The 17,961-nt window shown below is 35.7% G+C and overlaps 1 non-coding gene across 1 annotated transcript; it reads right to left on the bottom strand.

Moving 5' to 3' along the window:
* Window positions 1-13,540: 13,540 nt before the first annotated feature.
* On the bottom strand, window positions 13,541-13,647 carry LOC112084219. The gene has a single exon (XR_002898177.1). It is a non-coding gene; the product is annotated as a small nucleolar RNA R71 (small nucleolar RNA).
* Between the last annotated feature and the right edge of the window lie 4,314 nt (window positions 13,648-17,961).

Raw genomic sequence — 17,961 nt, 5'->3', positions numbered from 1 at the left:
GGCCACACAATAGCTTGAGTTTGGTGATTATAAAATTGCTAACAAAAAAAGAAAACTTATAATCAGAGACAGAGTGTGTCGTCGACTTGTCTTTATCAAAATTTCTTTAAAAGCCATATGAACGTTTCTTTAACTTAAAAAATCTTTTTCATCGACTGGTCAAATTCTTTTGCATTGTAGACGAATTCCACACTGAATCAACATTCTCTATTTTTATTATTTAGTCTTTCATATATAAGGATTCTGTGCCAAACTCTCATTGGATTTTCAATCTCAATATAATTTTTGTAATGGTCTACACCTATTAGAAATATATAGATTTTTTTTAAACTCGACTACCAGAACAAAACTAAGTGTTAATGGATTAGTGGTTTCCATTTCTAGAGGAGATGTCTTATAGGTTTAAGCTAGAAATTGATTCTCCACAAACGTGAAATGATATAGCCCTTCTCATATGGCAAGTTGAAACTATGTCAGGGTTTAGATCCATTAACAAATCCGGTGAGAAGGCTAACCGACAGCTATAGTCGTCGGCTGGTAAAAGCTTGAATAGTTTTTTTTATAAAAACAATGAGAATAAAACCATTGAAATTTTACTTTTGCATGTATCATCCATATGTGACCAAAGAAAGTTATAACTGAAGTGGAAATGATCATCGTGAATCATGATGTTTTCGCCTTTCAGTAAAATAAAAAATAGTAGGTGAAAAGTACAAGGAGCACTGACTTAATAATTGGTTGGTTACTTGGTTCGGTTTTATCCGCAATCAGAGTAAAGAAGAAAAGAAAGAAAAAGTAAATGCGCCTTTACATATTTTGACAAGTAAGCATGCAAAATTGATAGCATGTTTTTGCGATTGCCAAAATAATCAGGACATGTGAACAACACATTAGTCATATTAGAGGAGACTGAAAAACTACTCAACTCACAAGTCGTCTATGTAGCTTGCAGGTCGCTTTACAAAGATTCGATCATATAATAAATACACTATTAAAAATGCTAAACCGTCCAAAGTCAGCTACATAAACACACAAGCATGCATCTCACACAAAAAGATGGACTTCATGTCGAAGATTTTGCCTAGCTTTTGTTTCATCCAGTATCAAATCAGTTGAGACCTTGTTCGCCTCACTGTACCCTCCTCTAGGAAAAAAAAAACACTTAATCACTAAAAATCAACTTTTAAGCTCACTTAGACACATGAATGAGCTTAAAGTCACTTATTAAGAGTCCCAAAACAAAATTAGACGAAGAATGACTTATCAAAAAGCGCCATTTATTGTCCTAAATCTTATCTAGCAAACCATGAAATTTCCTTTACAGATCCTTAATTCCAACGAAAAGTCAAAGCCAAAAAAAAAAAAAAGGAAAATGACCGTAACCATTAGTAAATAAGAAGAGGTTTTAGAATTAGTTCTCTAATCGTAGAGAGGAAGGGGAATTTCATTCTTCATGAAAACTACATAAAAATAACTAAAAAGCCTAGACGAAACTAAAAGATTTAGGGTGATTTGTAACTGTGATGACTTGTTGATTTTTGTGGTTACTCTGTGCTTTTATAGTTGTGTAAGCCAACTAGGTTACATTTCTAATAATTTAGAAAGATACAGCTCTTCGATTATTACTTTATCAGCTCTTTATTTCTTCGTCTTGCTCCGTTTTATCGCCAAACAGATCACTATTCAGTAAAATGAGCATATCTTGAGATACAGCTCTTCGTTTTACTTCAAATTACTTAAGGAAAGATGGCATCTACAACTATCTTGTGAGTGAGGTTAAGCACAATCTAACAGTGGAAACTTCATCTGATTCGAAACTTATGATGCTTAAGTTTTTTTTATTTATTAAAAACCTATGAAAACATAGTAAAAACCGTCAAAATATAGAATATAACATATCTTAATGAATCTAGAAAGCATTGTCTTCTTGCAAACTGGCTTAATAAATACTCAGTCGTGTTAGAAGCGCTACTGGAAATAAATGTTAAGGAATCAAGCAAAAACCTTATTTTGTCAACTATTGATACACAAATTTTGTCTAGTCCGACGTTGTTATTAAAGTGTTTAGTAATTAAACAAGAAAACATCCCGAAGACTTTTTCTTTGCGTTTAATTTCAGAGATTCCATACAAATTAATTAAATATACGGGGGGGACGATATGAAAATCAGATTATTCCAAGAGGAGTGATATTATTCGACTTTGTTTTGTTACTTTATTTTTATTTGTAAGTCTTAGAATCCAATATACATTGCCATTCGTGATGTTATAAAAGGGAGAAAAGATTTTGCTATATATATATAACGCATATAGTATAGTGAAAACATTTTATGACCAATTCTAAAGGATTCTTTGTTTAACAAAAAGAAAATCTATAAGGTAAATGAATTGAAATGGACAGAGTGTCTAACGACAAACATGTTTTAACCAACGATGTACTCTAGCCACTCACGCAATCTACTAAATGCACAAAGTAATTTACAATATCTTTTTCCTACTCGAGAAAATGTGCAAAATACACACTTCTTCATTAAATAAAAATATTATGCCCCCCCCCCACCCCACAACCCCTCGTTAAAAGTGCATATTTTAAAAGGTCAAATAAGTATTAATTTCCTTGTAAAATTATATTCAACCCAAAAAATATTCTTACAATTTAGGTCCCGTTCGTTTTTTTATCTAGATGCTGCATCTAGATTTTGCATTTAGATCAGCATCTAGATACAACATCTAGATATTGTTTGTTTTTAAAACTAGGTTTTGCATCAAGATGCTACATCTAGATACTAAATTGTTCGTTTTTGAATTTAGAAAAATAGTGGATGCAAAATATATAAAATGACTAAAAAGAATTATTATTTTTAATAAATAATATTTTTACCAAATTAAGTTTTAAAAATACATGAAATTTTTATTTTTGCATTTTTTGTCGGAAAACATGATTTTTTATACTTGACGGAAATTTTTTTTACTGGAATTTTGAGTTTTTGACGGAAAATAAAGATATTGTGTTTTTGGCAGGAAATCGAGATTTTACGTTTTCGGCGAGAAACCAAGAGTTTTCGTTTTTAATGGAAAATCGAGATTTTACGTTTTTGGCGAGAAATCAAGATTTTGCGTTTCCGCGAGAAACCGAGATTATTTCTTTTTTAGCGAGAAATCGAGATTTCACGTTTTTGGTGAGAAATCGAGATTTTGCGTTTTTGACGGAAAAGCTAGAGTTTTTTGTTTTTGGCGGAAAATCAAGATTTTGCGTTTTTGGTGAGAAACCAAGAGTTTTCGTTTTTGGCGGGAAATCGAGATTTTGTATTTTTGGCGAGAAACTTAGATTTTTTCATTTTTGATGGGAAATCAAAATTTTGTGTTTTTGGCGGAAAATCGAGATTTGCGTTTTCGCGGGAAAGCGAGAGTTTTTCGTTGTAGCGAAAATTGAAATTTTTGCGTTTTTGGCGAGAAATCGAGATTTTGCGTTTTTTCGAGAAACCGAGAGTTTTTCTTTTTTGGTGAAAAATTAAGATTTTGTGTTTTTGGCAAGTAACATAAATTTTTCGTTTTTGGCAGAAAACCGAGATTTTTCGTTTTTAGCGAAAAATCGAGATTTTGCGTTTTTGGCGAGAAAGCAAGAGTTTTCGTTTTTGACGAGAAACCAAGATTTTTCGTCTTTGGCGGGAAACGGAAAGTTTTTATTTTTGGCGAAAAACCAAAAATTACGTTTTGATGGAAAATTAAGATTTTTCATTTTTTACATGAACCAGATGCAAACGCTGCATCTGAACTCTCTATTTCTCAGCATCTATAATATCCAGATTTTTGAGATGCTAATCAATTTGCATCCATCTGAACACAAATTGTTTTTGAAAAAACGAACAACATTTGGACATTTGCAGCTAGATGCAGCATCCAGATACAGAAACGAACAGACCTAGTATATTAGAAAAGATAGATTGAATTAAAACTAAATTCTTGTTGCAAACGATAACTTTAGGTATTTGTAGTATTTGCGATCTCCTAAAGCTCGTATCGATGAGAATTCATTCTTTACTCGCTTGTCACTGATGTGGATTAGTCGAGTTGCAAAAATTGGTGTTTCTCCAACACATATGATTACGTCCCGTCCTAAACGTCTGTTCCAAGCGTCACTCCGTTCTAAACGTCTGTTCTAAGCATCACTTGGTCCTATATATAGATTTCTGGATTTTGTTTAAAGTAATTTTCTAGTCGAGTTAACGAGATACTTGATCAACAATTTCTTTTTCAGTATAAGTGAATGGAATATTTAACTGGATTTTTCAAAAATGAAAAAGGACTCCGTCAAGTCTCCTTCGATATTAACTTTTCATATGAAGAAAATCTTGATTTAGGTTATTAGTCATTACAGTTCACCGTTCACATCCATTTATTGACTGTTAATTAGCCGTTCTTTGAAAGAGCGACATATCATATCTATCAATAAGTGGATTTCCCCTTTTATCAAGAAAAGACATTCCAAATTTTTTGACCAATTAATAACAATTGGTAATCCATAAAAGATAGTATTGTGATAGTAGGCATATCAAGTATTTCTTTTAGAGAAATTTACAAACATTCGACTTTTTGATGTTGCCTCCACTTTTCTTTAGGTTTATTATTAGTACAACAATATAATCTTATTTTAATATTCGATTTTTTCAAAGGAAGAAAAAGTCATGAGATTCTGGTTGGTTAATTTGACGAGACACAAAAAAATTATTGAAGGAAAGAAAGAAGAAGAAAATGAGCTGTTGCCTTGAAAGCGTTATGAATATCGACCGGGAGAAATCATCAACAGAGAGCTAGAATCTGAACGTGCTTTCTACAACGTCACGCCTTTAGTTCTAAGTCCTAAACAAACCGCGTTAATATGTATTTGAATTCTAATTATTTAATATGTTTTCCCAAAGCTCTGATTCTGTAATGTAACAAATCTGTGGTTGGTGAATGTTACTTGGTCAAACATTAACTTAAAACGAAAGAGTACCACTTGACTTTCTCGTCGTTGATGTATACACACGAGGATATTTACTTTAATTATCCTAATACAATCCCTAAATAAATGACCGTTTAGAAGTAAGTTTAGACACATACGCGAATGCGACATTACATTTACAGAAAATGACTTAGAATTTGTCTTTGTGTATATTACAACTATTGTGTTATAAGACGTAGAAATAGTTATTACGTTAGGCTGACGAAATCACCACGTCCATTACCACTAAAAGAAAGTCTTCGTATTCCGCAATCCGCATTAAAATATATACACACATATAGATATATATAGCAATTGTATTATTTTATATAGTTATCCAATAGCAGTTTAAACTTTATTCAATGAAATAACAATGTTTCTACGTTCTAGTATTTATGACTATATAATCATTTATTTATTCAAATTAAAATGACAACGCATGCAAAACGTGTTGATGGAAGTTTATCGATATGCATAAAGATCGGTCAATACCAAATTTATCAAAATAGTACCACAAACGAAAAGATAATAGCAATTTATTAGCTATCGTTTTCTCTTCTTTACCAAAAAAAAAAATATATCGTTTACTCCTCAAAACCTACTCACATTAATGACAGCTCCGCAGTACTTCATTCTCCGGCTCAAACTCAATGTGGAAGGCAGAATCAGTATCTTCATCAATAATTTCATATTTTTCTCCTTCTTGATCCACCTCCACAAACCACTCCTTTACATTGTTCATATATCCTCATCTACATCAATATTTTCCTCTTTGATCCTCTTTTTGTATGTTTAACAACGTTGAATTTAATTCAAAATATACTACACTCTACATTGATCAAAGTCTAATATATTTCTCTCACTCAGAGATTCTACAACACAATTTAGAAACAATCTCAACGTTGATATATATATATATACCCACAAAAACAAAAGCCCGTTCAATTTAAAGTGTTTTGCTGACAAACCAGATATAAACTAGATGTCGAAAGGAGAAGTTTTGTTGCTAGTACTGCCAAATTACACACATGTCGACATTCGTATACTGACTACTAATTCCCTACATAATTTTCAATTTCAGCATAAGTGACAACTTTACAGACATGAAATTATATAATGTATATCAAGGAGAAAATATAACTTAGATCAAATCGTGAGTATAATTATGTTCGCATCCTCTAAAAGGATGTATGGTCTTGAAAAAATTCCAAGTTTCTCCTAATAAGCTCTAAACTCATGGTTGATGACTTTATCTTGTTTTTCAAACTTATCATGGTAAAAAGTCTCAACACAATCGAGAAAGTGAAACATGAGTTTCTCATCCAGCTTTAAATGGTTGGTTCATTGTAGTAATATAACGGATTCAAGTATTCAACAAGTCGGCGGTCTAATACGATGGATAACCTAACTTAATTCAAATTTGTTAGAAGCAGCTTTGTATATCTTTTGACTTCTAGTATCTCTCCGTAAATAAAAACCCCATTGAAGGTTTTTTCTCTCCTTCGACGATTTTAAAAATTTTCACCAAAGGTTCCAAAACTCTGCCAAAACCTTCACAATTTGTAAGACCCCGTCCTAAAATGCAGGACTCAAACATTTATAGCAAGAACTTCTATCTTTTACATATTTGGAATTCTTGCATATGTCCCATTTACTGCAAATAAATATTAGCTTCAGTTGTTGTTCCTTCTCCAACAAGCTTTGCAATGTCAAGATGGTTGTAGCCAATCTAGTGACTCCATGTCTCAAAATATCCCTTTCTTTTGTATCATAGCTAAGACTTTCTCATGAGCATATATGAACATGGTCACACACTACCTTAACTTTATCAATGTACTTTGAAATATTTGGCAGCTTAACAATGTATCCATGTATCTAGCTCACTGTGTGAGGAACGCATTATATCCAAAACATACCTTGTCTCTATAATTTCAACATCCTTGCTGCTGCTAAATTGTTCTTCACACTGTTAGTTATTACAAGAAGTACGTTTTCAGCACCAACGTCTTCTATTCATTTATCTATGTACTTGATAAACGTATAAGTATGATATATATTCTTTAAAGGTATCTTTTAAAGAAACAAGACATGTCTCTCCTTGAATTGACACACAACGCATTATGCTTTTTTCGAGTCATCAGTACATACATTCACCAATATCTCTGTTCGTTCTACTCGTAAACTCTTCAGTTTCTCCTTAATGGCTTATTCACACTGGTCTGGAGGAATCAACCAGGTCCTAATTGTCCTAACGCTTCACAAAATGACCTAAAGAAGCTCTGTCAATGGCATTAAAGGGAATACCAAACTCACCCGGCTCACTATAAATCGGTTAGTAATAGATTATCTATGGACTATAAATCACTCCTCCAGTCTCCAGAGATGGTTTTAATCACTTCGAGAGAAGTTCGCCACAGTGGTTTTATTCGACCAATTTATTTGGTATTCTCTTTATCCTGTTCACGTTTGTATATAAACACTCATTTCTGTTGATTCAATAAATGTAATATTCAGAAGAAGAAAAATCAGAAGTAAGATTTTAATTTGTAATGGTATTATTCTTTGTTTTTACAATGAAGCTAATGCAGCTAAATAAAATAAAAATCATGATCCAATCAATCATTTTTCTGCGCCTCCACCACTGGTTGTGGTCCATGTTGATCTTTGGCAAACTGATTTATGGCCATCAACGTATCATGCATCAACAAGAAAGATGAAGAAGATGTGCGGGCGGTTAGTTTGGGAAATCAAAAAAACATGCTGCCAATTGGACATTTGGAAAAGAATGGGCTCAATAGAATGTTGGGAGAGTTTCAGATTTAACCTTAAAAAAAAATCAAACATTAAAATAATTTTTTTTTTTTCTCTCTCCAACTTTTGCTATTTCGTCATAATTCTATCATTTCCACTCAAAATATTAACAAAAATGCCATTATAAACCCATTATTTCAATTTTTTTAAATAATGCCTAAAGTCTCATTAAACCTCCTAAAACCCTTTTTATTACAATAATGTCATATTTTTCAATACCTTCAACCATGAACAACCCCAAAAATGGAATAAACGCTTTCCTAATTTATTCTCTAAAACTTCTGGACTGAGTTACAATGTCAAAGGTTATGCATTTTTGGTGATTTCAGCTTAATCAAGACCTGGGTTGTTTTTTTTTGGTCAAATTCAGAGTTCTAGGTGCATGAGAGACCTAAAAACAAACTCAAAACCGATATAGGTAATGATACACTTCAATTTTGGTAATATCTATATCTGTATCGAGAAAGTAAACTTCATTTTGAAGTCTACTAGTCAACATAAGGTTAGTTTTGCAATTGACTTTTAAAAAAATTGTAACCAGTAGACTTCAGTAGACTTCTCCTGAAGTCTACCCGATATCCTTTGAAAAAAGAAAGCCTAGTAGACTTCGTTTGAAGTTACAAGAAATCTACAGAGAAAAAAATGTTATTTTTGTAGTTGACCATATTTTGACTTTTTAATAGTTGCTATCTTCTGACGTCTACTATTTAAGTCTGTCCAAGAAGTCTACTTTTAAGTTACTTTTATATTTTGACCAAAAACATAGAGATTATTTTTGTGTTTGACTAAAGTTGAAAAATAAATAAAAATGTAGAAATTTCTGAAAAAGGTAGACTTCTTCGTGAAGTATTCTTCAATTTTTCGGTCAAACATCGAAGGAATTTTTTTTAGTAGACTTCTGATTGAAGTCTACTATGGACAATCAATTGCTAAAAATAACCTATTTTATCATGTAGACTTCACTAGTAGACTGTCAGAGAAATCTACTCATACCGGAAGTCTACGCTAGAAGTCTACTCGGTTAGTCAATGGTCCGGTCAAATGCAAAACTAACCTTTTATGTCGGAAGTCTACAAGTGAAGTCTATCGAAGAAAAAGACAATGTTTTAGTCAATTGCAAATAACCTGTTTTTAAGTAGACTTCTTTAGCAGATTTTCAAAAAAAAAAAAAAGACTTCTCCTCGAGTCTACGTTTGAAGTCTATAATAGAAGTCTACTTATTCCATCTACTCTATTAAAACAAAAGCATGTTTTGTGTTCAAATAGAATTTTTTTTAAGTTTTCTACTATTCAATCATTGAATAATTGTTATTTTTGTTGCAAAAAAATTAATTTAATTAATTTATTTTATCTATTTCGAAAATTAATAAAATAATGTATTTAATTGTATCTTTAAAATTAATTAAAAAATCAAATTTGAATTTAGTTTAAATTTTTTTAGATATAGGTAGGATTAATTATAAAATTATAAAAAATTACTTATTATTATCTTTATAAAAATAGTAAATAAGATATTAATTTATTTTCTATTTAAATATTCAAATTTAAATAATATTTTTATAATAACAAAGATGATAAAGGATATATTATTATATAGTTTTTCATAATCAATCTTTTTAAATATTTAAAACATGATTTAAATATTTAAAATTAACAAATTTATATTATATGGTAATATGATCGAACATGGTAAAATTATGTTTTCTATTTATATTTTTTTTCAGATTAATCGAATGGATGGGTTAAAAGTATGTTTTATAATAAATTTCAAAAATAAAATTTATATAAACACAAAAATAAATTTGAATAATTTATTAAAAAATATTATATCTGTAAAAAACACAAATTACATTATAAAATAAGATTTATAAAATATATTTCCCGTGTAGATGCACGAGATAAAATCTAATATATTTTAAAAACTTTTTTTTGGCACAATTATAAAATATTTTTTTCTTTTTTTTTTGTTTTGATATTCTAGTTAGCAAGTGATTGAACTATCCAATGATTTTTATTTCATTTCAGTCGATATTTATTGCCAAATCAGAATTTTTGATTTTTAAGCTAGTTAGCTTATCAAAGTAGACTTCTTTCGTAGACTTCCACTGGAAAAAGTAGACTTCTTTTGCAGACTTCCACTGGAAAAAGTTGACTTCTCCTGCAGTCTACTAATGCAGTCTAATTGTGTAGTCTACTTTTTGTATGTATTTTAAAAACGCTTGTCTAACATATTTATAATGTTTTTTTCTTTCAAATTTTAGGTTTTGCCAACCGTGTTAGCAAGTGATTGAACTACTCAGTGATTTTCATTTGATTTAATTTGATATTTATTATGGAATCAAAATTTTTGATTTATAAGCTAGTTAGCTAAAAGTAAACTTTTCCAACAATCTACGGATGAAATCTGTACACGAAGTCTACAAACAAAGTTTTGAAATTTGTGTTTAACATACTTATACAGCCTTCTGATAAAGTCTGAGTTAGGCATTTGTAAGTTCTACACTTCTACTTCATTGTAAAATATTGTAGCGTTATGCATTTTTAAAGTGTTGCTAGCAATTCATTTTTTTTCTTTGAAATTTGCATACTTTGTAGTTTTAAAACTTGTGCAATCACTCATGTATACTTATGAATTATCATCTTTTATAATCCCGTAATTTATTACGTGTGATGTTCAGTGGTAACTATCTTGGGAAGATGGATGCACATGATATATTCATAATTTGTCATAAAATAAGAGTGGGTCTTGAGAGGTCCAAATTTAATTAAAGAAATGTGTGTGGTCATCAAATGCACATGATATATTCATAATTTGTCATATTTAGGATTGCATTTTTGTTCAAAGATTGAGTCTCTTGCATACATTTAGCTAGTTTTGTTAGAGTTTGTCCTTGGTTCTAGCTTTGTTTAGGATTTGCATTAGGTCCTAGAGTGTCCTGCATTTTTGGAGTGTTCTCAGGTCATTTGGAGACTTTTTGGAGCAACTTGGAGCTGGGATCATGGAGGAACCCTGGCCTGTGTACAGCAACTCGGACAGATGGTTTGGTGCAGACAAAACCCTCACTTTGATCGCGTGGGACGAAGGACTTGCAATGCGACTCAACCTCCGGTGTCTTCATCAAGAATCAAGAGGATTACGTCTAGTTTCCGGAACACTTGAGATCGTCCCGTTTGGAGATGTGAGCAGAAAGTTAGGCTAGTCGGAGGGCACGCCCGTCTCGCTGCCATTTTAGACCGACCCGATGAGCTCTAAAGATTGCGAAGGACGATGCATTTCCAGACCGATTCAGTCTACAGCGCCTTCAATCAAGATTTGAGATAACTGAGTCCTCTTTCCAGAACAGTTGAGATCGTTCCATTTGAGTTGTGAGGCGTGAGTTCCGGAAGGATAGAGACACACATGTCATTCGAGCACCAAGAGCGTGGAAATTGTGCTAAATGTAAGGATGGCACGGTGGAATGCCACGGTCCACATCTGACTGTGGCACTTGATTGCAGTTCTTCGGGGTTTGACACGGTCTCCACACCCGACTTTAGACTTGGCCGTGGCAACCTCCAAAGCGTTCTAACAGATGAATGGTCCAAGTCACGATAAACTGCCACGGTCCACATCTGACCGTGGCACTTGATGCAATCCTTCGGCATTTGACACGGTCTCCACACCACGGTCTACACTTGACCGTGGCAAGACAACACTTGGGATCCTTCAGAGCTTCGGGACTTGACACGACCATGCATCACGACCAGAGGGAACCCGTGCACCAAGATTCATCCAAGAACAAAAGATTCGGGACTTGACACGGTCACTTGCCACGGCTTGACCAAGAACTGCTAGACCGTGGCAAACTTCATCTTTACCCACCAGAGCCGGGTCAGTATCCGGTTTGTTCCGGGCTGACCCGGTTCGTCCAAGACCACTATAAATACTTTTTAGACCTAATTTGGAGAGAACCTTTATCTTATCCTTAGTCTCCTTTTCCTTTTTGGTGAAAGAACCATTTGTTAATACTTTGTTTTGGGTTTAATATCAATTTGAAGAGTGTTTTCCATCTTGTTTTATCATTTCTCATCATCAAATCACACTTCTAATCATGATTAACAACACATCTTGCAAATGATCTAGTGTGTTGATCATGATTAGTGAGTAATCCCCATATTAAGGTCTTAGATATGTAGATTAGGGTGCTTAGGTGGTAGATTAGTGAGCTTAGGGGTTAGATCATGCATATTCCATTCTCTACAACCTGTTCTTAATGCTAGATCCATACAAATCATATGTGGACTAGATTCTGGTCATTTCATGCACCAAAAGTGTTTGATGAAATGCCTGAACTAAGGTTGTTAGAGGTTTAAGTGTTATTCATCATGGGAATGATTGTTTATATGCTTAAATGACAAATTAAACTGGTTCTTAATGCTTGTTGATTCATGTTTCACTAATGATGATTAGGTTAGAAACTGTTTTAGCATAGAAGTTGATACCTTCATGAGAGGATTAACTTGATTAATAAAGTTTAAGTTGAATGGTTTGCTTGATTACATGATTCATTAGCTCACTAGTTTAACACTGAAGGCACCCTAATCCACTATCATGTCTAAGACCTTTCTCATCATCATACATACATTCTCATTTCATTTAGCTTACTTGTTTGCTTGTCTTTTTTTGATCACTTCTTTAGTCATTAATCCTGTTTAAGTTTTTAGTTGTCACTAATCAATCAAAACCTCACCTGTTTACTTGAATTGAGAAACTGATCACATAGCGTAATGTCTATCACCACATTCTTGGATTGACAACCTCTTTTGTGTTAATTTGACAAGGGGATTGATAGCCCTGAGACCTAAAAAGTCTTGTCTATCAATTTGCGCCGTTGCCAAATTGTGGAGTGTTTAGCATTAGGCTCTGATCTGTTCTTGAGATCAAGTACTTATTTTTTGTTTTTACTGATTACTTTCAAGTTCTGTTTGTGATTTCAGGTGCATGAACACCAGGTCCAGATTAAGAAGCTGTGGTCCACATTTCCCCTTAAACGACAACATTAATCTTTTGGTACCAAGGAGGAGAAGGGACAGGCGTGGAAGACAGATTGATCAGGCTGATATGGAAGATCAAAGAGAGTATGTGGTTGACATGGAACAACCGGCTCAGGAGCAACATGCTCAGGGTAATGGAGCTGGTAATGCAGCTGGTAATGAAGTTGGTCAAGGGTTACATCAGGGTAATGTTCATCAGGAACAGGTGCATCAACAGCAAGCTTATGTCCACCAGGGACAAGCTATAGCTCATCAGCAGAGGCATCAGGCCAATGTACATCATAGACAACAGGTGCACCCCCAACATCAGCCCTTCCAACACCAGCAAAGGAGATATGAGCAGCCACAGGTCTATGTTGGAGAGAATGACAGGGAAAATGCTCATCAGTATAGAGCTGGAATTCAAGCACCACCTGCGCAAAACAACAACTTTGAAGTGAAGGCATCCTTGTTGAATATGGTTCAGAACTCAAAGTTCCATGGATTAGCAATGGAAGATCCCTTGGAACACTTGGATCAATTTGATAAAGTGTGTGACCTGACAAAGATAAATGGAGTTTCTGAGGACAGTTTCAAGCTCAGATTATTCCCCTTCAGTCTTGGTGACAAAGCTCACCAATGGGAGAAGAATCTTTCAAGAGGCTCCATTCAAACCTGGGAGCAATGCAAGCAGGCCTTTCTATCTAAGTTCTTCTCCACCTTCAGAACTGCTAAACTGAGAAACTAGATCTCTAGCTTCACTCAGCACATCAGTGAGAGTTTTGGTGAAGCATATGAGAGATTCAGGAGCTACACCAACCAATTCCCACACCATGGGTTTAGTGAGGCTTCTCTTCTCAGCACACTTTATAGAGGAGCTCTTCCCAAGATTAGAAACCAGCTGGATACTGCCTCCAATGGAAACTTTCTGGGAAAAGAGATTCATGCTGCTTTAGAGCTAGTTGAGAACTTAGCAATGAGCAATGACACTTATGGTGAAGACTATGACAGATCAAATAGATCTGAAGGTTCAAGCTCAGAACAGGGCTCACTAGAGAAGTTAAGGAGTTGAGGAATGAATTGGACAAGTTGAAATTCACCACTCAAAAGCCAATGCACTTTGTAGGAGAGTATGAGGAACCTTCTCAAACCTTTGAGAACATAAGTGAAGAAGGTCTAACCCAGGAGGAGCTTAACTACATTGGGAATCAGAGGTTCCAGAGATATCAGTATGAAAATGCCAATCAGAACCTCTCTTACAGGAATCCCAATGTAGCAAACCCACAAGACCAGGTCTATCCCAATTCTCAAGCTCCAAAGAACTTTGTTCCCAAGAACAACTTTCAAGGGTCATTTCAACCCAAGAATCAGTTTGCTCAGAATCAGGGTTTTGGTCAGCAACAACAACAATTTCAGGGTACTGGTTTCAGTTCACAGCAACAGCAAAAGGCACCACCAGGGTTTGGTCCACCCCAGTTCCAGCAGCAAGCGCTGGTTCAACACCAGTTTCAGCCACCACCGGTTCAGTAGCAGCCACAGATGGGATCGGATATGGTTGGGATTCTGCAACAACTGCTTCAGGGTCAACAGGTATTTGCAAGCCAGAATGCAGCCATGCAACAGGAAATCAAGGAATTAAGCAAAACCAGGCCTCAAGCTCAAGGAACCAAGGCCACCTACCTGGAAAGCCTGAACCCAACCCCAAGGAATATGCTAAAGCCATTACACTGAGGAGCGAAAAGGAGCTACCTGGTATTGAGCACAACAAAGTGATCATTGAGGATAATGATCACACTGAGGGGGAGGCAGCCTTAAAAGATGATCAAGTTGCTGAGAGACCAAGGAAAGAAAAGGGTAAAGAGGTAGAAAGGAAACCTGAACTGGAAAAGGTATATGTGCCACCACCTCCATACCAACCCAAGCTCCCATTTCCAGGGAGGTTTAAGAAGCAACTTGTAAACAAGGCAAGAGCTGTATTTGAGAAGGCACTCAATCAAACACTAGCCAATGCAGCTTTGACAAAGATTGGAATGAGGCTGATGCACCCCCTGTTGAGCTCAATCCTCTACCAACAGGGCTCAGGTATGCCTTCTTGGGCTTAAACTCAACATATCCAGTGATCATCAATGATAGCTTATTAAAGCATCAAGAGAGTGCATTGCTTAGTGAGATAAGAAAGTTCAGGAGAGCCATAGGATACTCTTTGGCTGATATTAGAGGGATCTCTCCTGACATATGCACCCAAAGGATACACCTAGAGGACCAATCTATGTCCTCTATTGAGCATCAACGACGTCTTAACCAAAACCTCAAGGAGGTGGTTAAGAAGGAGATACTCAAGCTCCTTGAGGCAGGGATAATTTACCCAATCTCTGACTCAAGGTGGGTATCTCCTGTTCACGTTGTGCCCAAGAGAGGTGGGATCACGGTGGTTAAAAACAAGAAGGATGAGCTGATAGATACTAGGACCATAACTGGACACAGAATGTGTATAGACTATAGAAAGCTCAATGCAGCCTCTAGAAAGGATCGTTTTCCTTTGCCTTTCATTGATCAGATGTTAGAGAGGCTTGCAAACCATCCCTTCTTTTGTTTTCTTGATGGGTACTCGGGTTTCTTTCAAATCCCCATAGATCCCCGAGATCAAGAGAAAACAACATTTACTTGCCCTTATGGCATATTTGCATACAGACGCATGCCTTTTGGTCTTTGTAACGCCCCTGCCACATTTCAACGTTGCATGATGCATATATTCTCTGACATCATTGAAGAGAAAGTGGAGGTGTTCATGGATGATTTTTCTGTCTATGGCTCCTCCTTCTCGGATTGTCTCTCTAATTTGTCACAGGTCTTGGAGAGATGTGAGCAGCATAATCTGGTGTTGAATTGGGAGAAATGCCACTTCATGGTGCAGGAAGGAATTGTACTTGGGCATAAGATATCTGAGAAGGGCATAGAGGTTGACAACGCAAAGGTGGAAGTGATGGTGAATCTGCAAACTCCCACTTCAGTCAAAGGGATAAAGAGTTTCCTTGGGCATGCAGGGTTTTACAGAAGATTTATCAAAGATTTCTCAAGAATAGCCAGACCCTTGACAAGGCTGTTCTGTAAAGAAGTTGACTTCATCTTTGATGCTGAATGTGAAGAAGCCTTCAAGATGGTCAAGGATGCATTAGTCAGTGCACCAATTGTCCAAACCCCAGAATGGTCCCTTCCTTTTGAGGTTATGACAGATGCATCTGATTTTGCAGTTGGAGTTGTACTTGGCCAGAGGAAGGATAAGAAGCTTCATGTCATCTACTATGCCAGTAGAACCCTTGACTCTGTCCAAGAGAAGTATGCTACCACTGAGAAGAAAATGTTGGCAATAGTCTTTGCTTTTGATAAATTCAGAAGCTACCTGGTGGGATCAAAAGTCATTGTATATACTGATCATGCAGCCCTCAGGTATCTGATGACCAAGAAAGATGCTAAGCCTAGACTATTGAGATGGGTCCTTCTACTTCAGAAGTTTGATATGGAAGTACAAGACAAAAAGGGTATAGAGAATGGAGCTGCAGACCATCTCTCTAGGTTGAGAGTAGACTCTGAAGTCCCTCTTAATGACAGTCTTCCTGAGGAATCATTGATGGTGCTCAACTCTTATTTGGAGTTTGAAGAAGTGGATAGCATCCAAGAGAAGATAATGCCCTGGTTTGCTGATATTGTGAACTTTCTTGCTTGAGGAGTGGAACCACCTGAACTTGATGCTTACCACAGAAAGAAGTTCTTCAGAGATATCCAAAGATACCATTGGGATGAGCCCTACCTGTATGTCCTGAACAAAGATCAGCTGTATAGAAGGTGTCTTGCTGAAGAAGAGATGCAACCTGTGTTGCAAGAGTGTCATGGTTCAGCTTTTGGGGGTCACATGGGAGCATTCAAGACTGTAGCCAAGGTTCTTCAGAGTGGGTTTTGGTGGCCCACAATGTTCAAGGATGCTCAGATGGTTGTTTCAGCATATGATGCCTGTCAGAGGCATGGGAACATTTCAAAGAGGAATGAGATGCCTCAAAACCCAATACTAGAGGTTGAAAATTTTGATTGCTGGGGAGTTGACTTTATGGGGCCTTTCATATCATCTTATGGGAATCAGTACATACTTGTGGCTGTGGACTATGTGTCCAAGTGGGTTGAGGCCATTGCTTCCCCTACCAATGATTCCAAGGTAGTAGTCAAGTTGTTCAAGAACATTATCTTCCCAAGATTTGGAGTATCCAGGGTTGTTATATCTGATGGAGGATCTCATTTTGTGAACAAGACCTTGGAGGGATTGCTGAGGAAGCATGGAGTGAAACACAAGGTAGCTACTCCTTATCATCCTCAAACTAGTGGCCAGGTTGAAGTATCTAATAGACAGATTAAGGCCATTCTTGAGAGGACTGTTAGCTCAAGCAGAAAGGATTGGAGCAAAAGGCTAGATGATGCATTGTGGGCTTATAGAACTGCCTTTAAAACTCCAGTTGGGACATCACCTTTCAATCTGCTATATGGGAAGAGCTGCCACCTTCCTGTTGAGCTGGAGTACAAGGCTTTATGGGCTGTGAAGTTGCTGAACTTTGATATTAAGACAGCTCAAGAGAAAAGGGTCATTTAATTCCATGAACTTGAAGAGATCAGGCTTGGGGCTTTTGAGAGCTCCAAGATTTATAAAGAAAAGACCAAGGCTATGCATGATCAAAAGATTCTGAAAAGGGAGTTCAAGGAAGGTGATCTGGTGTTGCTGTTCAACTCTAGGCTTAAGTTGTTTCCTGGAAAACTTAAGTCTAGATGGTCTGGTCCCTTTAAAGTTCTTGAGGGCAGGCCATATGGAGCTGTTGTGTTAGAGGGCAAGAATGGTCAAGAGTTTGTGGTAAATGGCCAAAAGATCAAGCACTACCTAGTTTCACAAGGGAAGGAGGAAGCTACATCAGTTCCCCTTCTTGATCCACCACCAGCCTGTTAAGCAGGTTTCCAAAGTCAAACTTAGAGACTTTAAACAAAGTGCTCTTGGGAGACACCCCAAGCTTATCCTTTGTAAATATGCTTTTAATCTTTTCCTTTCTTTTTTTTTTTATGTTTAGGATGTTTTGATAGGTTTGTTTAGTGTCTACAGTTACAGGTTTGAGTTTGGAC

Source organism: Eutrema salsugineum, unplaced genomic scaffold, assembly GCF_000478725.1.
Source record: "Eutrema salsugineum unplaced genomic scaffold, Eutsalg1_0 scaffold_5, whole genome shotgun sequence".
Taxonomy (NCBI): domain Eukaryota; kingdom Viridiplantae; phylum Streptophyta; class Magnoliopsida; order Brassicales; family Brassicaceae; genus Eutrema; species Eutrema salsugineum.
This window is presented reverse-complemented; position numbering and strand designations above follow the sequence as displayed.